Here is a 26,072-nt window from a genome sequence, read left to right on the forward strand (position 1 = left end):
CGCCGAGCACCCCCCCGAGCCCAGGGGCGGCAGAGAGCGGCGGAAGGGCGAGGCGCCGCCGGTTCCCACCGGCCCCGCGGCCGGAGGGCGCGGCGGGGCGGGCGGCAGCGCCCCGAGGGGAGCGCGACGCGGGCTGCCTGCTGGGGCCGCCCCGCCCCAACGACCGCCGCGGGAGGGCGACGGGGCGGCACCGCCGTGCGTGTGAGCTCAGCGCGTCGCGGAAACCAACCGCCCGGGCGCCGCCTTCCCTCCGCGGGCAGAGCCGGCCCCGGCCCGCCCGGCCTCGCGCCGCCGGGCTCGGCTCGGCCCGCCCCGCCCCGCCCGGCCCCGCCCCGCCCGCGGCAGCGCCGCCTCCTCCGTTCCTCACACACACAGGGAGACGCTTCCTGCGTGCGGCCGGGCCCGGGCGGGCGGAACGGCACCGCTTCCTCCCGCCGACTCGCAGGTACGGAGGGTGGGCCCGCGGCGGGGCAGGGGGAGTGGGGGGGTCCGGCGGCGGCGCAGGGCGTTCCCCGCCTCGGGCCTCCGCCGGCAGCCGCCGCCCTGAGCGTGGCGGAGGGTGGGGGGGTGGAGCGGAGCCTTCGAGCCGGAGCCGCCTCTGGGCGGGGGCCCGAGCCTGGGTGGGAGAGGGCCCGGGTGGGTCCCCGCCGCGGCCGGGGGAGCCGCGGCCCAAGGGTGTCCCGGGGGCCGGGAGGAAGTCGGTGGTGGCCGCCGCTGCTCCTCACATTGCTGGAGGGTGAAGTCATCGTGCCCATTGTCTCCCCCTCGGCTCCCCCCGGGCGGAGCGAGGGGCCCGTCCCGCCCCGAGCCGTGGCGGAGGCGGGGGGCACGGCCGGCCCGGGCCGCCCCCCGCCCGAGGGGCTGGGGTAGCGGCGCGCCGCCGGATGGGTTTCGCTTGGCCTCGGTGTGGCGGGCGGGGGTGTGCGGGCGGTGCTGCCGCCCTCTGTCCGCTCGGGTGGGCCGCGGCGCCGCGGGGGGCCCCTCGGCGGGCGCCTCGCTCCCGCCGCCCGGCAGCGGCACCGGGCCGCCGGCGGGGCCCTGGAAACTTGCACTTGAACTTGCAGGGCGCGGGGAGAGCAGTGCACGTAACTCCTGGGCCTTCAGCGCAATCCGCGGGGCAGGGTTCGCACGCCTCCCCGCCGAGAATTTCTCGTTTACCTCTCTGTGCTCTGTTGTCCACCCCGAATCCGGTGAATCGGAGGAGTGGAGGGGTTTCGAGTGACTAGGAGTATTACATCTCGGCTGTAAAGGCGGTGGGAGAACAAGCAGTGATGATAGCCAGCGTCTTGCCGAGTGTTTTCCTTGCACGGGTCCTTCTGCAGAGCTGGGAGTTTTCCACCTGGCAGTGTACTATACACACAGCAACTATTGCCGGCGCGTCTTGGAAGGATAGGGAAAAATGGGTAACAAACAATCTGAACGCCAGCGTGCTGAAGAGGTGATGGTTGGCAAAGGGGAGGAGTCCTTTTGCCTTTCCCCTCCTGCTCCTGTACTGTCTGACAGAAAGAAATGGGGCTTTGCCAGAGGGATAATAGTGGAGTAGAGTTATGGGGATATGCCAAAGGGACAGTAGTAGAATGCAGTTATTGCTGAGCAGAGAAGTCAAAATTTGAAGCCTTTGTGCCCTTGTGGTCACTTACTGGAAACGTGCCTGTGTTTCCCTGTGAGGAGCACAACAAATCTTGTTTCTGTTAAAATACCGTAGTTGGCATGGGTGCTGATAAGTGCTTTATCTCAATTGTCATCAAGGACATCACTATTTTTAAAAAGCAAACGGCAGTTTGGGAAATAGGTCTTGCAGGATTTAATTCTGTAGACAAAACTAATTATAAATTCATTTTTAAAAATGCGATTTTTTCCTTCAAAGTTTTTTTTTTAATAATTCCTTTTTTGTCAGCCAAAGAACCGTATTTTAGTATCTGATGAAATGTTTTTTACTAAGTTCATTGGAAAAGAAGGTTTTCAGTTTAATATCCAGGTCAAACTGAAGTATAAATTCTGAATTGCCCAGCTAACAGAATTTACTTGCATGCTTAGAAATGATGGCTGTGTAACATTACTTAACAGTTTCCAAAATCTTACTGTTATTTAACTTAAACCGTAAACATTTAAATGCTTAAACCGTTAACTTACCGTAAACATTTAAATGTTTGTACTTAAAGCTTTCAGAAAACTGAGAAAGCACTTTTTTTTAATTGCATGTGAACTAGGCCTGTTTGATCCAGAAAACGAAAGTTTCACTTTTGCATAATGGCAATAAATCTACTCTTAAAAATTAGTTCGTTCAGTAAAAGACTTGCATATGCATAACTCTTCTATATGTGTGTTTCTTGAAGGATGCCAGAGTTTCAACAGTGCTTTATACAATTCAGCATTTATAAAATGTTGCCAGCTGTTATGTTTATGTTGTCAGCTATTTTTGAGTTTGAGGACGTCAGATGTTTCTAAAAGAGGGAGTTGAAATGTGTATGATAAATCTACCAGACAAATGACACATTTCTCATATAGAGCAATCATCAGATTTTGATCAATTACGCTAGCTGAGGCTCAGGAGGAAGGAAGATACCTGACAGATGTATTTGTTTACCTTTGTAGTGTGTACAAATGCTGGTCTCTCCATTAGTAAACGAATCATTAAAACTCCCTTAGCTATGGGGTACCCAGTTAGCATTAATATATGCATTAGGAAAACTTGTTTTATGCTAATATTATCAACCTGTGAAAGAACACAAGCCCTTGAATTCTTTTATTAACAGCATTTAGCTACTACTCCCCATGACAAAAACTTCAGACTGAATTTGTTCAGTGGGCAGGTGATTCTTCCTGACCAGTCCAGTTTGGATTTTTTTTCTGTTTGCTTGGGCCTTTTTGATCCTTACTTAGTCTTATTAAAGTATTCCTCACAAAGATTCTGTCCGTCCGTCGTCCCCCCGCCTTTTCAGGAAAACAAAGTAGGATGCCTAAATCTTTTCACAGGACTTCTGAATCCTGGTTTGGAAGCGCTAAGAAAGGTCTTTGAACTCTTGAAGTACAACTATACTGTTCTGCACCGCTGTCCTCCAATGGCCTTTAGCCAAGCTTGTGGTCTCCATTATGGGGTCAGTTTGCTCTCGCCCATGGTCAGACATCCATAATTAACTTTGTGATTTGTTTTCTGAATTGTACGTAAACATCACATACCAGCCTAGGAGAATAAATTTTAATACCTGACTAGAACGAGTTGATGGATACATGTTTTGGGCTTTACTCTTCTTGGTGTGATTTCTGGTTTGTAGCTGAGTTGTGAGTCAGTCTGATTCTTTTTCTTAGCATCAGTGAAGGTTCTTTGAAGGACTAATAAAATTCATTCTAACACTGACTTATGCATAAAGAAGTTCATTTCAGATTTTTCTCTTTTTGCGTTTGTCTTAGCTCTAAGTTTCCATTGTCCCTTCTATGTGAACTGATGGAAGATGTGTAGCTGAATGAATTGGTGTATGTAACAGCTTCAAGATTCTGAGAATGGTGTTGGATCTTATATTGCTAAAAGCATCTGAATTGCACCTGGAGGTAGACTTCCACCAAGAAGGTAAAAGGTTACACTGAGTCTTAGAGAACTAGTTGTTTTTAGTAGTGTTGCAGTGTACAATTTTTTTTTCCCCATAGGAATAATATAGAAGAGGTTGTATCGGTACCTCGAAAACAGTTGGGGTTTTTTTTAATGTTCCTAATTTTTCACAAGAGGAGACTTCCTTTAATTTCTGAGTCTCTGAAGTGGAATTTTTATCCGTGATTTTGTCTAATGTTAGTTCATTTCTATAGCTTGTCTTTTAAATCTTTAGTGAAATAATCTGTAAGGAAAAATTGAAACCTTTTTGTTCTATATAGATTAGATTTCAGATATTGTGTGTTCTGCTTTAACTCTGAAAGAAATAAAAGTCCAAATAAACAACTGTGGGTTTGAACTAAAGAGTAGAATTCAGAGTAGAATTTCAGTCTTCCCTCTTAAGTATTCACTTGAAGGGTTACTTCAGAAGATTTTTATTTATTTTATTTCTTAGTGCTTTGTGATAAGTTTTTATATAAGTAGGTACTTAGTCTATTGCTGATATTTATGGATTGACAGATTTCTTCCAAACTTGTGTAAATTAATGTTCACCTCATTATCCCAGATTTTCTTGTCAGTTTATTTTTTAGTTGATGAGAAGAGACTTTGTGGAAAAGACTTTGCTCATCTGAGTCATAAGGTGGCTTAGTCTTCTTTCTTCAGTGATCTCTGGTTGTTTCATGTACATTTCTGGCAATTCTCGGGCACTACAGAATTGTGTTTTACGTTGGTTTTGATTGCTGGTCCTTCTCTGGCATGGGTTGCTTGTGTTTTCTTTTTTCCTTTTAGTGAAGGTACTGACTCAAGGATCCAAAACAAAGCAATGGGTATCTAAAAAGAACTGTAAATGTTATGTGGGACTGGAATATTACAGGGCCCTACTAGAAATTTTCTTCCTGTTGTGAGCATGGCTTATACCAGCTTTAGAATAGTCTTTGAGTTCTTCAAAGTAGAATTCAGAGAAGGAAGAAAAGCCCCATAGCTGAGTTATGAGATGTCATTTGTGATACCACCCTTAGGTCTTTCCTCATTAAGGCAAGTGAGGAGGTCCTTGACTGTCTGTTTTGCTTCACTTTCATGGAAGTCGTGGCATACTTCTAAGAAGAATTAACCCTACCTTGAGGTTTATCCATGGAATAAGAAAAACTAGGAGTGCTTCTATTTTAGGTTACTTTTTTGCAATGGAAAGATTACTGTAGGCTTTTCCATTCTTAAACTGTGGATTGAAGTCAGTCACCTGCTGGGTGACTACTAGTATCTTGTAGGACAGGTAGCGAGAACACTGCAACTGTAACTGCCATTTAAAAGACGAGAATAGCTGTAGAATTTTTTTTTTTTCCTGAAGGGCTAGTTTCCAACAGGTTCACTTCACATATCTATATATATTGCACCAGTCTGGAAAGCTGATACAAAAGTTGCTTTAACCTAAAGCAACTTAGCAAAGAGACCTAATGAAATGAGTTTAAATCAAAGTTACGTATACACAGGTGTTTCCTCAGGCATTAAACTTCCTCTCTTTAGAGGCCAGCATATCCCCTAATGATGTCTTCAGTGAGACATTTGAAGGGCATCTTGCAGAAATAAATGTTTGTACCAGTTCAATTTGGTATAGTCACTTGTTTTGCTTCCTAAGTAGAGCACAACTCTGTTAATGCAAGTATCCTGTTATTGTTCAGTACAAACTGTCATTGTGGGACTATGTCAGTTCTGTTCTGTTTCCATTTATAGTTGAGACAAATTACTGTTAAACAAACATTTTTCCATAGGTCCTTTAGCTGCTCCCATAAGGCAGATTAGAGCTCTTACTCTAAATTGGAGCCCCTGGCTGTCCACTTCAGTTGTTCCATTTAGTGAATGAAGAACTGCTTCAGCAAGAGGACTAACGCTGGAGAAACTGCAGTAAGAATCATGTTACTTTATTCTCATTGTGTTTCACTGATGCTGCATATCCTTAATAAATAAAAGTATCACTTTTAAGTTTCTCAGTTAATGATCAGATTTTTCACATAAAATCAAACTCTGCGAGCCACATCAAGTTCTATTTTTCTCTGAAAATGCTTAAGCTGTAGGACAGTTCCAGCTATACTGTTCAGTGCACTGTGTAAGACTTCTGGTGAGACAAATTTACCTCGTGTATGTTCTCAAGAAATGGTTTGTAGTGAGTGCAAAGTGGTCCTGCACCTTGGGGGATCTACTGAACAGTGGAGGTTCAGGTGGGACTGAAGATTTTAGTTGGGGCATGTAGCACTGTAGTGCTACCTGGCTGGCGTTTTGGATATGATGACATCACAGCACTAGTGTTGCTGTGCCTTGTTTTTATTTTTAAATATTTATATAAAATAGCCCTGTTAACTGTCTGGACTTAGACAAATAGGAGTTTCTTAGCACCATAATGGTTGCGTTCCAGAGGAAAAGACTACTGGTGGTGCCATGCCTGAATGCATCATTCGTCCATTTCCTTTGCTGAAACTACATGGTGCACAGAACTTACAGTATATTTCAGTGAAACTGGACAAGGGGAGGGATGTTTTGGCAGATCTTCTGCAGAACCGTCATTCAGAACTCAGTCTCGGGAAGAAACATTTATACCTTTTTTAGACAGAATAAAAGCCTTTTATTTCCTAAATTAGATAGTTGATGAGTGCTTTGGGCTTTTTATGACCTGAAAACTGGGGGCCATATGCTCAGCCCATATTCAGTGCTGCAGCTCTTCCTTGTATCAAGATCTAATTGTACCTTGACAGTAAATGTTTTAGTAACTATTAACTGAACATCTGTATGGGGAGTGTATATAATAAGTGAAGATACTGACAGAGTCGTTGTTGCAACATACTGTTTGGCTTTTCTCCTTTATATCAAAATGCTTTATGTTGGGAGCATTGAGTTGTCACTCAAACATCTCATAGTGGAAGACTATTTGGATGGGAATAAATAGTGGCTGTAGTGAGACCATGCAACTGGCAAAGGTGAAGCCTGCTGAGAAACATTTTCTTCTGGTCAGCCATTGGGAAGTATCTTACTTTGGGTCTGCCTTTCGTGTTTCCGTAATAAGCCATCTAATATGTTGATCAATGCAAAGAAATGTGGCTGTAAGATGAAGTGTGTTCAAGGTTAAGGACTTTATTTTTAGAATGTGCACTGGAAAAATAATTTTTATCAAAGACTTCTCCACTGTGTGTCCTGATGGAGGTGCTGACTTTGTGTTCCTCTATCTTAAGTCAAATATAAACAGAATAAAGCCCTTAAAATTACTTATTTGCTGAGCTGAAGACCTTGCTTCAGTTTCCTGAGAAGAGCAGTTACCTTCTCAGTTTCATTTTACCTGTGAAGCTGTATCTGATACTTACTGTTTGACTTTGCATTTTCAAAAAAAAGGAGTCAAGCTTTCCTTTATATGATACTGCTAAAAATACATCTTGGGAGCCCAGGAGCCCTTTTACTCAGGGTCAGAGATGGAGGTATCAAACTTCTAGGTCCTTTTTAAGCAAAGGGATCTTTAGTGCTTATAGCCTGTGAAGCCAGGCTGTTGCTTTCCTGAAGTGTAAGATTCTGCAGTCAGTGCAAGTTTGTCTGTGGGACAATATAGAGAAGAAACCTGCAAAGCTATTGTGCTCACTGTTTCTCTTAATTTCACAACGCCATGGTTTTAAGCTGTCGGTGTTTGGACTGAGGGATTTTTATATCTAGTGACCAAAGGTATTTTCCTCCTTAAATTCCTACCTAACTAGTTACCTTTTTTCTCCTTTCTTTCTTCCCCTTCTTGTTCCTATTTGCTCTTGCCTTTTTATTTTCCCCTTTATGTGGCAGTGTGATTTTGTTCAGACTTTGTCGTGGTGGTGGTGCGTAGCTGCAGAAAAGTAGACTTTGCCTTCTGTGACCTGACACCAGGCAGAAATTCAGCCAGGGTAAGAATAGAAGAGAGCCCTGTAAGCTCAGCACAGGAGTCCCAGTCTTTCCATTATTAACAATTAAAGATGATTCCAAGATGAATTAGCTAATGGATTAACTAACTAATGAAAAGAGAACAAGGATAAACAAAGAGGAAGATCCTGCCTTGCAGGAATTCAGATTATTAGGATTACGTGCTGCCTGCCTGTCTGGGAAAGGAAGAACAAGCTCCCCTGTTTTCAGCGTTAATTTAGTTAGTAGATAAGGTATATGATGTGCCAGATAAACTTATCTTTTGCTGTTGAATTGAAGCTTTGCAAGGAGGTGTTGTTTACTGAGGAATGGGTTAAGAAATAGAAGCATCCTGTTTAGTCCTGCCCAGCAGTGCTTCAGCTTTTTCTCTAAAACAGTAAGCAGTGAAAACAGCTTCTTCCCACCTCCTACACCCTGCCCTAATCAACATAATATCATGGCTGGATCTAGACCAAGAAGTGTTGTTTGAGTAAAATATGAAGACAGTGACATGGTTTTGTTTTCATTGTTGCTTTTTTCTGTTTTGTTTCCTAGGTGTGAGGTACTGCTGTATTTTTTTAGGGCTATATAATCATATCCTTTTTCTTATCTCAAAGGTCATACCCTTAAAACAGAAGGTAATATTGTAACAATTTCTAAGTCACAGTTTCAACTGTGACTGTATCAATTTGATAATTCAACTAAATTATCTCCCACAAGCTGTGGGGATCTTTGCACTGTATGCCTTTTAAAGCCATTATATGGAAAATGGCATATGCACAATTAATGTAAAACCACAGTATGCTGCATTTGTGGGACAGGTTCTCTTAAACCTTCTGTAAATTTGCTTCTGTTCATCTCTGGTGGTTAAAAGTAAAAATAATAAAGAATATGTATTTTGATATGGTTGGTGTTCCTTCTGAAATGCATGAAAACACACCTCTAAGAGTATGCAGAAGAATAGTTTTACTGTGCTAAAAGTCATTCAGTGAGAGACCGGATTAGAACTCTGAAAGGAGGGAGCTTCCAGTTGGCAGTACAGTGAACAAAAATACACCACTTTATGGAAAGCCTCAGTAGATTGATGCTTTTATCTGTAAAAAAGCAATGTAGGTACTGAAGCTCTCTGTAAAATGTAGTCCTTCTGAAGTTAGAACTATTTACCTTTAAAGTTCAGCTCTCTGAAATGTGTGCTTTGTTTGTACAGTATTACTGTAGACTAGTAACTGAATATGGGTAGTTTTGGAATATTTGGTGATGAAGATAAAACCTTGTTTTGATGATTTTATTTCCTTCCCTTCAAGAAAGGGAAGTTATTAGATTTACCTTCATTAAGACATCACTGTCAAGTCATCAAAGTAGTTGACTGGAGTATGGCTTTGAGTAAGTATTGTCTAACTTGATATGTACTTGCAGTAAATTTAACTTCCCTAATGGGCATTCTGCAAAACGGTTCATTTTGTAGGTGAAGAATGGCTCAGGTTTTAATAGGAACTCTTGTCTTTCTGTTGTAAAGACAAGGAAGATGCCTTCAGGATGCTGGTAGTTTAACTTTGTTTCTCAGAAACCATGATAATGCGTGCACTAGAAATATTAGAAACAGGTAGGTATCGCTTCTGCAGCAATGAAATGACTTATTTGCCCTGGTTTTGTAATGTGAAGGATTGCATGTGTCAATGAAGTGAAACTGATTCTGCCATTGCATGCAGCGTATTGTCATTTTCAGCTTTCAGGTCAAATTCTCGAATGTTAAGAAATGCCAGAATTAAGGTTGAAGAAGCAAGCATAGTTTGATTACCTTTGTGCCTACCTTTATTAAGTTATAGTCCTTAATTATACAGCTGTGGTTTTTTGGTTTCTTTTTCTTCCCCACAGAAGCATTCCTCAGAATACATTTGCCCTGTCCGCTGGGGAGTCTGTCTAGGTTGGGCAGCAATAAACCTAGTCTCTAGGGCAATTATTTCCTTTGAATAAGTTTGGAGATATAATGCAAATAAAGCAGAAAACTGAAAAGACTTTCTTCTTGCCTGATGAAGGCATCTGAATCCTGGCTATGTAATATCAGTGGAATTTCTTGGTTTGGCAGTGGGGGCTGGGTGGGTGTGTACACAATTGATACTGCAGGTGTCTTCGAACATACAGTTTGCTGTGTAACATACCCAAGAACTTAATTTCTTTCAGGCTATCTCAGATCAGGTACCTGAGGTTGGTAAATAAATCTATCCTTAATCATATGCTTTAATATTGTATCAGTTAATAGGGATAATAACCATGCTACTTCAAGTGGGATGAATATGGTATTTGACTATTTCAGCAGTATTAATCTAACATATCAGTGCTCTGCAATGGCCTATGAGGAAATCAATTCCTGCTTTCAATGTTGCATTATATGCAGTATTCTTTATTTGTTTTTTCTAGATAGGGGGCACGATGAGTAAGAACAAACAAAATACTGAGTAGTGACCTGATAATTGTGAACCTGGCAAAGATTCTACGGGGGGAAAGGGATAAAAGCCATGCAATTAAACTGTCATAATGTACTTCATCACTCATTTCCAAACTCCAGGGCTTAATTCTGTTTACTTGAAGTTATTTCTAATGTAGTTTGTGTGCTGTTTCCTAGCTGTTAAAAATAATAATTGAAATCATATCAGCAGGTTTGGAAGCTACTCACTAGGCAGACCACTGCTATTTGAGCTAGTGGTATCTAATATATCTGTCATGCTTTATAGGGATCAACCCTAGACAGTATGATCCATGTGCTTACGCAGAGGGTTTTATGGCTGTCTTTGGACTGTGGAGGATGAGCACTAGAGGAAGGCATGCTTTGACAGTACAAGCTGCTTTTGCTGCTTTTATTTATTTGTCACCAGCAATGTACCTTTTACTTCTACGTAGTTAACAGTTTTATCCAAATCCTATACACATTTAGTCAGTTATGATTTTTGTTAGGAAGATAATCTTAGCCAATCCAAATTCATACCCTTTTCAGTACCTAATCTGATGTCTCTGTCTTCCTCTCCTGTCGTTTGGAGATGCTCCCTCCCTCTGTTCTCAGTTCAACTACTCTTTGTAGGGTCTCTGTTATCTTCGCCCTGTGCTTGTTAGCTCGTTTTCCTCTAGTGTTTGTGATCAGCCAGTCAGTTCTCCTGCCTCACTGGGTTTTTCATGAGATATATTGTCTCTATTACTTGTGCCAGAGTTCCCAGATTACTTCCCTGAACAACTCCTGCAATCCCTGTTTTTTCTTAGATTTTTCTCTCTGGCACTCTGATGGAGTCTCTGTTCAGCCATCCTATTCCTGTTTTGGTGCAGACTTCAGTCACCCTTCTAGCAGCCACCATTTCCACTGTTGTTAGAATTACAGCATGGTTCGGGTTGAAAGAGACTTTTGGCAGGCATGGAGTCCAGCCCCTGCTCAAAGCAGGGCTACTCCTAGGTCAGGTTGCTCAGGACCATGTCTAAGCAAGTTTGGACTGTATCCATTCTTGTTTTCATCTACTCTTTCCCCCTGAACCCCCTTCTCTCCATGAGTTTAATCCTGCCCCCTCCACATTTGATTAGAGTATCTCCTACATTGCTGTCACTTAGTAGTGGGATCTTGGAAAGGGTAAGTCCGCTTCCTAGCTTTTTATATAGACCCAGCCTATTGTGCACCTGGAAGTGAAAGGAAGATTCTGTTGGATTCCAGGCTGGATCAAGTTCAGAAGAGATTTTAGCAGATAAAATGTTTGCTCTTTGCTGAAAATCAGGTATTCTTCTCCCATTCCCAAAAACTTGCAGGCATGGCTATATTCACATTGCTGGAAGGCTGATAACATGTACATCCTAGGTACATGGGTCAGAACTCAAATTCCGGCCTCAGAGTGTGCTAGTGCTAAACCTTTCCAGAGAAAATACTGCAAGTTTTGGATTTATTTCTTTTCTAAGATAAGTTTCTTCATTAAAGTGTTGTGGTTTTTTGGGGGTTTGGTTTTTTTATTTGTTACTGGCTTAAGTAATTTGGTTGAAATAAGAGCACTGAAGATCTTCGTATATAACTTTTCAGCCCAGTTTGCTTGAGAAGATTCTACGCAGATTTGGAAATAGGATGTTATAGTGGGAAGCGTCAGGCAATAATAGAGTTACTAGCTTTTCCTTTAACAAGAAATCATTGTCTTTTGAAATAAATGACTTGCTAAACTGTAAAAATGAGGTGAGTCACAATGCATTTTAACTTCTTATTACTTTGGTTTCTGTTTTCAATAGCATGCTTATATTTTTCCAATTTGACTTAATCTGACTGTCTGCTTACATTCTCCTCCCCCATAACATCTGCTGTTTAACCATGAGGTGCTATATCCTTCCTTGCTTTAAGCCTGCTGCTGCCTTTTGTAGGACTGCTGTACTCTTTTATGTGCTGCTTGTATCTGGCCTGTAGAGTAAGGTCTGGTAGATGATTGCCTTTTGGGAGTTAGTCCCACGGAATAGCGTAGCAAGCTACTTTGGAAGCTTAGCTGCTATCGTAAGGACATTGTTAATTTAGCAAATAGCCACAGTGGTTTAAAATGTTAAACCTGTTACCACCTCCTATTTGTTAATGTCCTCCTCTTGGAATTTACTAACCTACAGCCATCAATATAATGAAATGAATGCCCTTGCTTCTGTTCAGATCTGGAGATTTAGTTTAAACCTATCTTATAGGCAGTTTAAATTGAACATCTGACCTCGCTCTGAAGAGGGCAAGGTGGCCCTGTTCTGAATTTCTGCTGCAGGGTAGGTTAATCCACAACAGGGACAGCATGGACAACTACTTGTACTAATTTAAACCTTTTAAGCTAGTTCAGTAGGGACTTCATCTGTAGGACTCTCAAACTACGTAGTGAAGCTTGCTGAGCATAGAGCCCCCCTATACCAGAGCCTCTTGCTCTGGACATTGGATTGCATTCCCTTTAGTATTCAACATTTTAAAATGTGGGGAAATAACTTCATATCTATCTACATTCCTGTAGAACTTGTCTGCCATGTTTCTGTCCACATCAAGTTGCTTTGTGCATTGTTGGAGGAAATTATATTAAAATACAAAAAAACCTGCAAGCTGCCTAACTGCACATTAATAGAATTTTGTAAATGTATTTTTTTTTTTCTGCAGAAATACCTTTCTTAAAGTTATATATAGCTTAATTAGTCTTAAACAACTCCAGGTATTACTGTAACTTAAGTGATAACTGATTTATAAAACAAGACGTAAGTTTGAACTAAAACTGAGGGCACACTGAAAACAAATAGCATTGTATCTTACGGAATTCTGCAGTCTAGCTTAAAGTTTCTTTTCCTTTTTTTTAAACTGTCATGTCCGTAGGTATTTTACCATTTAATTGTAGTGATGTTGAGAATTTTCTTCATATATTTACAACTTGCAGTGACATTGGTGTTTTCCTGGCACCGTGATCATTTAATTTTGTGCTTGGGGCCACAGAGCAGTGCTTGCTAGTACTGCGGAATAATATCCTGTGGTTACTTTCCTTTTGTAAAGTAGTAAGATAAATATTAAAGTATATGTTCTAGCAAGTAACTTAAGGAAATGTTTGAAAGATCTCCTGTGCTGACATAAAGTTCCTTTAAGAAACTTAAATAGCTTTTCAATGAAATTATACACCTGCTTCCTCAATGTATTTGTGTAACTCTTTTCTTTGGAACTGTAGGAGGAAATAAAAATGGTTTCAAATAAACAGTGAAGCTCCTGATTTCAAAGAACTTCCTTCAAAAGTGAAATAACTTCACTTTCCTTTCTCACATGAATGAAAAACAAACATACCTTACCTTGTTACATTTTTTTTAATCCATGTGTATAAATCTACAGGGATTTTCATCTTGGGTCTTTTATAGAAAAAGAATTATTAGTATAGGACACCTCGAATTAAGTTACATTACGGACATGGTTTAGTGGTGGACTTGGTAGTGTTAGGTTAACGGTTGGACTCAATGTTCCAGCCTAAATGATTCTATGAATTAGTGTTGGAAAAGATTTACTGGATTTATTCTCATCTGTTGCGTATCTTTATAATGGTGCTGTAAAAAGAAAAGTTTTCTGTGGAGATGAGCTCCCTGAATGAGAAGAGGCAATACAGCTAAATTTTTCTGCAGTGATGCTGCAGGGCAGTGTCTTTTCTTCTTCAATGGCTCCTTACCTAGAGTATCCCAAAAATAGACTAGATAGCATCTGTTCTCATGCTCTGCTTAACCAGGACATTACTTAAGGAATATAATTAAAACACAATTAAGCAGCCTTTGCCAGTAAAAACTATTAGTATGCCTGCAGAAATTTGATCTTCAAATAAACATATATGCACACAGATCAAATGTTCAAAAGTGTTGGACACCCATTTGTTTTCATTGTTCTTATTATAACTGCAGTATTGAATGCTCCCGAAATTCTATCTTGTTTAGATTTCATTGGCAGTTCATTTCTACTGCAAATCTGACCTGTAAGGACTGTTTTCCCCCATCCTCTTAGGATGCTGAGTGTGTATACTCTTGCTGTGTTTGTAAGTGTATGTTTAGCATTTTTGAAAGCTTGATGCTTTTTTTGTTTGCTTTGGTCTGTTAACCAAAACTTTTTATTAAAGTGTGCTCCTTTAACATTACGCTCTGTAATATGGTGCTTTCAGCAATCTCCTGGAAATAACATCATTTCTAAGATTTCTATCAGTTCAGCTCTACTTCACAGCAGTTTTTTGGTAGGTTCGGAGAAACATTCTCCAAGTCCGTGATTAGTAAAATATTTTATTCTTATTGACAAGCCAGACCAGGTGTGAATTACATATGAATACAAGGACTATGTTTTATATACCAAATGTTCTCTCTAGCTCAGTAATTGGTCTGACTTCCTCTCGCTTTTAATCAGGGCATATTATTAAATGCTGTAGCATCAAAATTGTTAAATTATTGGAAAAAAATCCCTGTTACGGCTAGATAAGAATGTACTTTGTTTCATTAGAATAAAGTTACTTTAATTCTTTTTTTAAGGAAGCTTTTCTTCACAAGTTTGTTTATAGGTTAGAGTAGGTTAGTATGCTTACTTACATTGTAATAAAGTACATTGTTTTCCATCCTGTATTTGGTATTTTGGGAAGGATTTTTTTTTGAAGAAAATATTTGTTAGAAAACTGAAATACTAATGTATATTTATATGGCCATAAAATTTTAACTTCAAGGTTTTATGTTTGGTTTAACACTCTTAACAAGCTTGTTCTAGATTTGAGGGAGCATGCATTCCTCACCGAAAAATGTGTACTAATACTCTTCTTAAGAGGCAGAACTTTGAATTGCTGGAGCGTCTGACATCCAAGGCATCAGTTTAAAAATTTTCCCTCTTGCCAGTTGTGGTTGCAAATTAGTTTATAGCTAATTAATATATTTCTGAAGCATTTAAAATAATGAGGAAAAATAAGATTTAGAGTAAAAATAATTCTTTTGAATAATTGGGTGGTTGTTACAAAAATATTAGATTTTTTTTCTTTAATTCAATGATTTTGATAAAAAGTGTGGGCTATTTTAGATGTTACATGTAATCAGAGGGGAATATGGAAATAGCAGGGAGTTGCTTCACCCCGTGCTGTAAAGGAAAACAAAAGGAATTCACCTCTGAGCCAAAGTGTGGTACCTGGTTTAACTGTGCATACCTGGTCAGGTATCTAAGAAATCTTAGGAATACGAAGAGTATCAGAATAGTCCTGCTGTATCCTTTTTTTTTTTAATAGCAGTTATGGTGATTGGCAGGAGGTCAAATTTCCCCTCCACCTTTAAAACAAAACCAAACCAAATCCAAGTCCCTTCCCCAGCCCAGACTGGGAAAGGAGAGAAGTTGTGCATTGGGCTGGGGAGACACGTTCATTTCTGACCCCTGCAGGTGGCTGGTGAAAACTTTGCAGCCTGGGATTAAATCACTGAAACAGATACCGGTGTCAGCTGAAAGACATCCAGCATGCTCCAAGGGGATTTTATCACAAGTTTAATAATGCTTCACAAATGAGAAAAAAAATATGCTGACAGTTTGCTGTAAAATTTATTATTAAGGCAAAAACTGTACCTGGTCAGGATGCAGTTTTGTTTGTTTTTTCCCCTATTAGACTAGTTTTGATTATGGGGGGAAAAATATTTTAGTCCAAAGTTGAAATTCAAGTGATTACTATGGTATCTAGTTAGGGTTAAAGCCTGGTTGTGCTCTTCTTCTGTATCTGCAATTAGACAGCTGTCTTTCAGGATGTCACAGGACATTTTAGTCAAAATAATCTGGCTTTTGATTGCCATTTTAATTTTTTGTGGAAAGACATTTTCTTAAATATTTGGCTTCTCTATCTTTTTTTTTTACATGGTTATTTTCACTCTTAAATAAGAGTTGGGACAGTCCAGAAGAAACAGTGCTCAAGGATGACAGGCTTTTGCACTTGCACGGGAAAGTGATTTCAGAACTTGAGGTTATTTTTTGTTGGATGTTGTCATTGTATCTTATTTCTTAAAGTTCATTGAAGGAAGTCTTAGTGGAATGTAAATGCAGTATCAACAGCATATCTGTAAAACGGAGGCCCAGGGTTGTTCGAAATAAAGCCTGTTGTGTGGCAAAGCTGGAAAGAAGATGAAGGGTTCACTGTAATTTGGCAGTGACTTTTATTTGGCAGCCCTCCTGTCTTTTCTTATCTTGGCTAGTGTTCCATCAGTCAGAGCACTTATATATGGGTTGCTTAAATTCCATTTATTCAATAGCCAGCTGAAAATGTGATGCATCAGAAAGATCGTGCAAGCGACCTGTGATATGCCATAATAAAGAAAAAGACACAAATTTGATTCCCTTTTCTGAATAATCCATAGTTACTCTACTATCTATTAAAACTGTGATTTTTTAGATCAATTTGTCTATTGAAGTTCCTGTCACTTTAAAAAATAATGAATCTTATGTAAGACCAAAAAATTTCATGGTGTTTCTTCTCCAGGTTTATTATTTCAGTCTGATTCATTTCCTGTTTTTCTGCTAATGCACTGACAAAAGCAGAAACAAGTATCCTTCAACTGTTTGTAAATCTAGAAAATATGTAATTTACTGTATTGCAAGTGGCTATATGTGGCTGTAAATGATGCAGACATTTATACAGTACTTCCCTCTGTCAGCCTCTGGTCATGCACTTGCTTCCCCGGCTAACCTCGCTGCTCCACGGCTTCGCATCTGTCTAGGTGGCAAGTCTGTTCAGATATGAGAAAGGTGAGGATAAGTTAGAACTTCTGTTCTCATATCATAACGTGAGAACAAGAAGATATTCAGTAAGATTAGTAGCAAATTAAATACTGATTTTAAAGGAGTAATTTTTTTGGAGCTGTGTTTCATTAGGCTGTTGAGCTTATTACCATAGGCTTTCTTGGGGATTCACAGCATTGAGAGAGAGATTTGATATTTATATGGATGGCAATATGGAAAGTGCTAGAACATACTGGCAGGGAGATAAACTTACTTTTTGGATTTGAAAGCAGTCTGGCAAGTTAAGAGTTCATGTGTAGGGCATAGGCCTAATGGGAGATTTCTTTCACCCTTCATCTGCACCACAGAGTCTTAAATGCTCTGGAGACAGGATCCTGTACTCATGAAATCCAGTGTAACTGTTCTGGTGAAATTTGAGGGCAGTCGGGAATGTCAATGATTATTTAAATAACAGTGTGTTTTTTCTCATGGTTACTGGTATCTTGAAAGGTATTAAAATTGTAACATTTTAATACATTCTTGTAATATTTATGGTGTTCAAGTAAAATATAGATTTGCTTTTGTACGATATATATTTAATATATTATTTTAACTATTATATTAATTTTATATTAATTATTTAATATAATATTTATGATGTTTGAGTAAAATATAGATTTGCCTTTGTACAATATATATTAAAGGTGTATCGAAAGAGTATGTCTTACATAAAAGCTAAATCCCGTTACTTTCAAGCAAATGCCTGGAAAAAGATAAGCACTTCCAACAGGGTATTTTTTCATGATGTTGTAGTTCACGCTGTAATTCACAAGTTTATGAATTAGGAGACAGTTGGAAGTTTGCAGTTTCTTCTACTAAACATAACCAAATAAAGTAATGGCTTAAATGGCCTTTTAAATTAAATTTGGGATTACAGTAGTATAGTATTTAAATCCTCTTCGAACTTGTATTTCAGAATTAGTTTGAGTGATAGTATAGCAGGCTTGGTCTTGTACGTATTTATTTCTCAGTTAGGGAAGACTGCTTCACTTTGGAGAAGCAAAAGCAAGGCCTTCAGTCTTTTAAATTCTTTTTCTAGTGAGCTTTTCTATGTGTAGATTAAGTTTTATTATGTGCTTAGCTATAGAAAATTTCATCTAAAAGTATCAACCTTTTTCTGTTATAGTTTACGAAATTAGTACTGGAAATGTCATTAAGTCTTTGGGGATTGTTTTTGTCCTTTTTTTATCAAGTATTTGTCTTTCCTTTTAGATATGTGGGTCCTTCAAGGATGAGAAGGGCGGACTCTTGAATGGCATTAAATAACTCCAGGCTACCATTACAGACCATGTATTTTGCTGAGCAAAGAAAAATTTAAGGGCTCTTTCTCCAGTGATGTCGGTCATATGGAGGATATTGTAGTGTAAAATGAGCAGTGGATAAAAGGGAGAAACATAATCTTTTTGTACTGGCATAGTCTATGGATGTTCGAGAGAGACTATGGGGATACATATGAGGGAGGAAAAAACATGCTTTATTGCTGCTCCAAATGGTGGTGGGATTTATACATGTTTTTAGGGATAGGCATGGTGATGAGAGACTGGGCTGGTGTGCTACATATATTAGAGTACAGACAAATGAGTGCAAGTTATGAAGTTTTTGTGGCTTAATGCTTGGTAGCTCAGATGTAGGAGGCTGACAGTTCATGCGATCCCAGGCTAACTGTGAGATAAGACACATTCTCCTCTGTTGTCAGGCTGTTCTGTGCATTGTCTCTGTGAGAGTTTGGCAAATCACATTATCTGTCTGTCTCAACATCCTATCTGTAAAATAAGAGCAATGCATCCTTTCTCTTCATGCTTTGTTTTTAGAATTTACACTATATACAGAAAGATACACACATATACTAAGTGTATGATGTAGTAGAAATGGTTTTGGTAGGTATTCATTTTGACTGGGGCTGCTATCATCAAGTAAGCAACAAAGAATTCATCTTTTTAGGAGTGTATGGCTGTATGTGTATACAATACTTGGAACTGACAGTATCTTCTATAAATAAGATTGTTTAATACATCACACTATGAAACCAGGCGTTCAGGTTTTTTATTATATTTCATTGAAAATGTAGTTGGTCTGAAACATTTCTATTTTGTGGCTCAACTTGGATATTAAAACAAATAACAAAATCCCACCAAATATTGTTTCTGAGAATGCAGAGGAAAGGTTTCTTGTTGTTTAAAAATATGATCCCTTGCAGCTGCTCTGAGAAAGTTATAATGTCTGTGTTTTGGAGCAGAGGTGGTTGTCTCTTTTTTTTTTTCTTTTTTTCTTAGAGAAGCCTTGCTCTGTCTTTATTCTTTCCCTGTGAAAACTTGCAAAGAATGGCAGATTTTTAGAAAATGGTTTTGAGCATTTTCTTTGAAGACTGGTTGGTGTGGCACCTGAATTCCTGAATATTTCACATACAACCAGACTTTTTCAGCCATTGTAGCACTTGGTGAGATACTTAAATTTTGTCTCCCAGCTGCCAGGCATCAAGTCAGTAATGAGAGACCCAAATGAGAAGGGGGAATGCTTCCTCTGCTCTCGGTTGTCTGCCAGGTCGAGAGGCTTGAGACAAAGTGGGAGATACCTACCTCCAGTTCAGAGGAGGTATAGGTAAAGGTGGTCGGTAGAGGCAACAGAGGAGGGAGAAGGAAAAGGGATAAGTGTATGCCTTGAGGAAGACCAGGAAGAAAAGGTTGCATGCTGGGATAGAGGAATTGAGGGTGATGAAGGCTGAAACTACTGAAACAGCTGCTTTTAAACTTTTAGATCAAATCTCCCTTCTTTTTATGATAGCTTTTCCTATTTCCCATTATTGTTCCCCTCCTGCCATATGTGTATTTTTGTAGCTCTCAAACTTGACCATCTGCAAAAGAAAATGATAGAAGGAAAGAAGGGACTGTTCACAGGTATTATCCTTAACCTCTGCTAAGTATTGGCCAACATCTGGGCCAGCACAGTGTCATGTGGATTCGGTTTCTGGGGAGGGGTGGGAAGGTTAAATGAAGCTTAGCCCTGGATAGCCCTCTAAGCTACCACCCCGTGTCTGCTGTTGCAGGAGCATGGTTTTATTTCAGTTTCTTGTGTTCCTCCACTGAGATGTATTCCACAACCCCTAGTTCGAAAAGCACTGCAGCAGACTGTAGTCTCCTTTGAGGGAAGGCATTCTTCTAGGTTTGCTTTCCTCTCCTCTTTAGAAACCCATTGGCCAATATTAATCAAATCTGTTATGGGGATAGAAGTTTCAAAGGGAAACTAATTCTAGCTAACGCTAGCTAAGTCTTCTCATTTGGTGTCTGCACATTACTAAATTGTATAAAATTTGTTTAAGAGAACATTCTCATGCCCTAAAAACAGAAAAAAATATTGTTGACATTTAAATCATTATAGACAACAGCCACGTTGTTTGGAGCATGCTGGGGTATAAACTTAGGATAGGAAATGCTAGAATGAGGAGTCTGTGGTAGTCTCATTTGTAGAGTGTTTGTGGTGTTGGGCAAGGCCCTTATAGAGTAGTTAGGTGTTTGTTTTCCTCTATGCCCATCTGTAGACATTCAGGTGTTGATCTGCAGGTGGCTACTGCTGTCAGTGCTCAGCATAAGTTTTGAACCTGTACAATCCTATACTGACACGAAACAGCCTTACAATTTTGGCAGCCTGCAATACCTTCATCTTATTTCAGGTGGCAGTTTTAGCCTTGGTGTCTGTTTCCCATTTTGCATATTTGGAAAAATAATCTTCCATTGCAGAATTACCATGAAGATTTCACAGGAGTACTCTGAAGATTGATTTGTTAATGTTTTTGAAGCCATTAGTCTGGTAAAATGTCTTATGGACTTGTGTGGTATTTGTGAATTCAGTGTTGTATAATGTTTTTGTAAAGCAAAAAATGTACAATATATAAGGTATGGGGCCTCATTTAATAGGGAAATGAGAAATAGCCATCCATGGAATGAGGCCAGCTCCAGAAAAATCAGTATGCCTGTGTGATCCTACAGGAAGTTCAGAAGCCAGACCCAGCCTTTAGGATACTTCCATCTGGCTTGGTGCTCTTCTCCCCAAGACCTGGAAATGGCTGCTAGAGCACTAAGTGGGATCCAAACAGCAGTAGTCTTCTATCTTCTCTCACTAGAGTTTACCTACCAGGTGCTATACTTGCAACTTGTCCCTGTAGTAAGCAGCCAGCTGCTTGGGTGGGGAGCAGCTGGCCCCACTTAATCTACACATCTGCCTACAGCACCCTGGCAGTTGGCTCTCTGTTGTGTACAGGGGAAGAGATGTCCCGATGTCCCTGAAAGTGGTGATGAGGATCAGATACTCACATCCAGCCATTATATGTGCCAAGACTGGACCAGCATTTCCATTGCCTTCCAGTGCATCAACTACACAATCAAGTGGATGGACGGGGGATGCTGAATTTAGTTTTTATGGATGGCTTGCATTCTGGTATCCTTAATTTTTGAGCACTCAAGTGTGCAATGTTAAATGTCCAAACAGTTCTTAATGTAGCTTTGTGTGCCTCTGTTATCCATAGAGTATTTGATAATGTTGTATGTCAGAAGCAGTTAACGCATTTATTGGGGCAGGGACTTTCGGGGGGGCAGAAGAAGGATAAGATTGTATCTGCTGTAATCACATTAGCACTTGTGATATGATTACGGTAGCCTTGCTATGCAATTCCTGCCAGATATGGCATGGCTGTATTGGACTTTTATGTAGTATAGTTAAGTATACTGTGGGAAATACATGATTCTACATGAAAAACATCTTAATACAAAAATTTTATTGTCCTGGTTGCTAGAAAAAGACTTGGTAGCTCAGCTTTCTTGGTGTATCTTGATATTCTGGACAAATGTAAAAGGATGAGAAAAGGTGTCCTCATTAAGATAGAAAGTTAAAGTAGGAACCCTAGTTGTCAGGAATGCTGAAAGACAGGCGTGATCCAAACTTGTATATTAATTTCCTTCTTTGTTATCAAGCCAAACTTAAGGAGGGAGTAGAAGATATCACTTACACGATTATTTTACACCAGGTTAAGAGAGTACCTAATGAAAAAAGAGCAACTTCTAAAAACCTGTACTTTTTTTTTCTTACTGTCCTGAGAAAAATGTGTCACATCCTCCCCCCCTTTCCCTCCTCTCAGTAATTTGTATGTCACATTGTTATTGGTGAGGTGAAAGTAGTGAACAAACAATATTGCATCAATGTGCCAGTTGTAGAGAATTGTGACTTCTCTGGTAGTTTTCTCTTTCACTCCACCCGTTTCATACTTCTTCTGTCTTTCTCCTTTTCCTCTCCCCACTTCTGTCTCAGCAGCACAATCCTCTCTAGGATTGTGGTTCCAGAGGTGATTATGTGGCTGTATATTTGGAGGACATTAAATAGAAAGGAGAGGGATTGTACCCAGACAGGGAAAGCTATTAAGTTTTAATAACTTGCTAGTTGTTTCTGACACAAACTCTTTGCTGTTCCATTGAAAAGCCGCAAATGTAGCTGAAGCTGCTGTAACCTCTCTAATGGGGAAGTGTGGGCAAATATAAACTACTCCAGTTATATCAACATTTAAATTTAAACAAAGCGGTATCTTTTTGAATGTAGCTGTTATCTTCCTAGTATGGAACAATGTCAGCCTGACCAGCAGTCACTTAAAAAGGCTGCACTCAGCATACATTTCAATTTGAGTTAAGGCTTGCTAGGGTATGTAAATAATGAAAGTCTTGTGATGCAAGCTGGAACAATTCCCTTTTGGACATAGTGTTGTGACATGAGAGTTGACTTGGCAGATTGTTGTTCTAGTTTATTTGCATTTATTATTCATATTCTCTACCTGTTTTGACTGTTAATCCTTTTGAATGTGCCTTGGCCTTTCTGCTTGCTTAAATTCCATTGCACGGCTCTCACGGTTATACAACTGTGATAGCTACAAGCTGACAATTTTCTTTTGCTGGGTGGCAACAGTTTTGCTCTTCTAAGGAGGATTCTTTAATAATACTGGCTAAAAGTTTGCAGCAGAGTACTTCTGTAGTTGCATGCAACTTTAAAAGAGTGAGGAATCATTTATGCTCCTTCAATCCAGTATTTGATAGCTTTCAGTCAGTAGAATGATTTGAGAATGAGTGCTGAACAGTGGGACTGCAAATCAAAAAGGTCAGAAATAAAGACAGAAAGGGAATTGTCATGAATACCTTTATCGATAATGGTGATCTTAAAAGATGTGACCAGGAAAAAGATTTCAGGAAAAAAAGGAAGGAAGGAGCAGCTAAAAGAACTTCAGAATTAATTTCTGAATAACTTTTCAGTTACAGTTTTTGATTTTTTTATGCAGTGTTGAGTAAGAGTTTTTATGCAGAGTTGGTTAGAGAATAGTCTATAAGCCCTCCTTACTGAAAACAGACTTAATATACCAGAAATGTAAAAAATTTGCAGTTTTTTGCAAAGTAAATAAAAGTATCTACTGTTTTGAATTACAGACTTGAAGCTTCTAAATAACTGTTAAATCATTAAAATTCCTATTTTAACAACTTACCTATGTTAAAATGATCTGATTAAAATGTCTCTTCTAGACTACTAGAACTTTTTTTGACATTATGTGCCTTATTTTTCAGGTAAAGTGGTTAAATTTCAAAATCACTGAAAAAGTTAATTCTACAATGGAAACAGATGTGCAACTGTGGGTTTTGCAGGGGACTTTCATTCCTCAATAATAGTGATTGGGCCTGTTTTATTCTCTGTTTTGGCACTGGTACAGTGTACGATTCATTTTTGTCTCATGCTAGCTGTAGCAAGGAAACCACATGCATATTGCAGCATAACAAGGTTAGAGAAGTACATTTCAAATCGAATACGAAACAGCCATCAAGGATATTTATTCATTCTGTGGAAGTTTCATCCTGCATTATAAAGCAGGCTTGGGAAAAAAAAATGAATCTCTCACACAGATGTGTTCCACCTTCGCTGTAGGCAGTTCTGTGCTGCCTGAAGAATGGAGCTGGTGATAATACTCCATTCTTGAAACCTTAAATAGTTTTGGAGTTTGTTTACCCTGGCTGTTTCCTCCCCCCCCACCCCCCTGAGAAAACATACCGTGCCTTTTGAATTTGTTTCAATAGCCAGAGGAAAGGTCTGGGTTGAGACTAGAGCCTAGGATTTATACCTGTGTAGTAATCCCTACAGCTGAGGGGAAGGAAACTGTGATAGCTGGACTTTCCAAAGAGCAGCTGGCATCGTGTCCAGGTATTTTGTATTGATCCAGTCATGCTGGGAGATGGTAAATGCAAATACAGGTTTGTCCAGATCACAGTCCACTGAGTTGGAACAGGATTTCTTAGTAAACTACAGTTAACTCCAGGTAATGTTTGATAGTGTCACCAGGTTATCTAGAGGCAGACGTGGCCCTTTGTGAATATGAAACTTGAAGCTCTTTGGGGTTGATTTTCGTTCAAATGTCAACATCATCTCTGGTTTGTCTGGTTTCTCTGTCAGATGCTCATTTTTCTCCCAGGAGCTGATTTTCATTCAAGAACGGAGTCATGTTGTCAGTGGCTGTGGAAGCTAAGTGTCGTGTCCTTGAATGTTCGTGTGCAGGTTTGTAAAATCCATGTTTTAAATCTGTTTCAGCTACTCTGAGGGTTCTTCTGTTTCATGTGGCACTCGCTATATGTCACGCAGAAGCTCTGATAGAGTGAGGAGCCTTTTATTATAAATATATGTGGGTAGCTGAGAGTAAGGTGTGAAGACAGCTCGCAAGGTCCTTGTGCAGTGAGGTGACTGCGAATGTCCTTTTGTGTAGAGGCTCACGTTTGAGGATCTGTGACGTGAGCCATCACACTTGTGAATGTGCCTTCATGTCTGTGTGTGGCTTGCTGAGAGTGAATGCTACCTTTCTGAGTAAAAATGCAGAATGTTATTGGTGTTGGATTGGAGCAGAGGTGACCCCTGGTAGCTGTAAAAAGCTGAGTGAATAGAGGAGGCTTTTGAGTTAATTTCTCAGATCTTTTTAGTATTATTGTTCATTCTCCAGGTAGCCAGTGTGAGGTATTCTGCCACCATCACGGACACAGTGTCTGCAGGCAGTTTCAGGAATCCCTTAGTCTTAAGTGATCTGCAGAGTATACAAGCTGTTAGCTTTGGCTCCAGCTTCTGCTTTTAGAATAATTCAGACGTCTCTTACTTGAGGCATCTGTTTTGTTTTTGAAGGTGGAAAAGAAGACAAATGCACTGCTGTCTGCCCTTACTCTGTCTGGGTCAGGCTGCGTGGCTCGAAAGGGACAAGGTGTGCTAGCTGAGGGCTTGTGCTGCTTTGCTGCCGAGCTGCTGTGACCGGCCGGGAGGAGGCGAACAGGGCAGCAGGCTGTGCCTCTGCCTTGCCTGCTCTCCAGTCGCTGCGTAGCTGGTTGCTTCAGCTGACCTCTTCGGCTCTTGCCACCGCTGCTTTGTTCTCTTCCTGGCTCTGGTTGATACAGAGAATTTACCTGAAGCCTGGAAAACAAGCCAGTCACATGGAGAGACTGTGCCCAATACAGCCGTAGTCTTGGACTGAAAAATTGAATTTGTCCTCCCCCTCTTCCTGCTCTTCTCCATTTGTTTTCCGATTCAGGAATCCAGCCTCTGAGTTACATTAATTCTCCATTGTGCTATGTAACTACTTCAGAAGCATCTGTTGGCAAGAAAACTTTGACGTCAGCAAAGTTAGGGTGAGGTTTTGCATTACGCATATTCAGTCACTCAGGTTGGTGTGGATAATGGCGTGTTGGAATTGAAGCAGAGTTCAGGCTGGGGGGGCAGGGAGCGCGGCGCAGAGATCATTGTGAATGGTGTTTGTAGCCTGCTACTCTGTGTATATCTTTTGTGGGTAGAAAATGTACTTGACAAACTGTATCGTCCCATTTGTTTGTTACAGACATTTCAGATTATTTTGTAAATATTTGTGCCTGATGCTCTTGGCTTGAAGGATATTGCTTTTAGCTCTTTAAACTGGGATTACAGTAACAGTTCTTAGCTGGTGTTCCAAGTGAAGATATTTTTCAGAAGCAAACTACATGTATTGCTCAAGGAATCTTTTTTCAGTGTTAACACTAGGTTTAGATAAGCAAAAAGAAGTCAGTAATCATCTGCTGCAATTTGAAATTCATAATGGTTAACTTGCAAGTAGAAAGAAAGCAAGGACTTAAAGACACTGTGTGAATTTATGATCTGCCAGAGAAAGTGGTATTTTATTTTTAAGATGAACAGAGGATTGACTTTTGTTATTGCTGATTAAACAAATATCTTTGACTTGGAAATAAATATGAAAGCCTTTGTGTTATATTCAATTTAAGATACTTGTTTCGT

At 40.0% G+C, this 26,072-nt stretch overlaps 1 protein-coding gene across 6 annotated transcripts in view; it reads left to right on the plus strand.

The window, feature by feature from the left end:
• The first annotated feature begins 368 nt into the window (after window positions 1–368).
• Window positions 369–26,072, plus strand: part of RNF19A (ring finger protein 19A, RBR E3 ubiquitin protein ligase) — a 60,307-nt gene continuing 34,603 nt past the window's right edge. Inside the window, exons 1-4 of one of the 6 annotated variants that reach the window (XM_076329334.1) lie at window positions 369–445; window positions 3,412–3,568; window positions 5,353–5,485; window positions 24,225–24,326. The gene's annotated coding sequence lies outside the window, so the exon portion shown is untranslated. The remainder of the gene's footprint in view (window positions 446–3,411; window positions 3,569–5,352; window positions 5,486–24,224; window positions 24,327–26,072) is intronic. The other 5 variants (XM_076329333.1, XM_076329338.1, XM_076329336.1 and 2 more) reach the window with 5 other exon arrangements.

This window comes from Aptenodytes patagonicus, chromosome 2 (genome assembly GCF_965638725.1).
Source record: "Aptenodytes patagonicus chromosome 2, bAptPat1.pri.cur, whole genome shotgun sequence".
NCBI classification, from domain to species: Eukaryota; Metazoa; Chordata; class Aves; order Sphenisciformes; family Spheniscidae; genus Aptenodytes; species Aptenodytes patagonicus.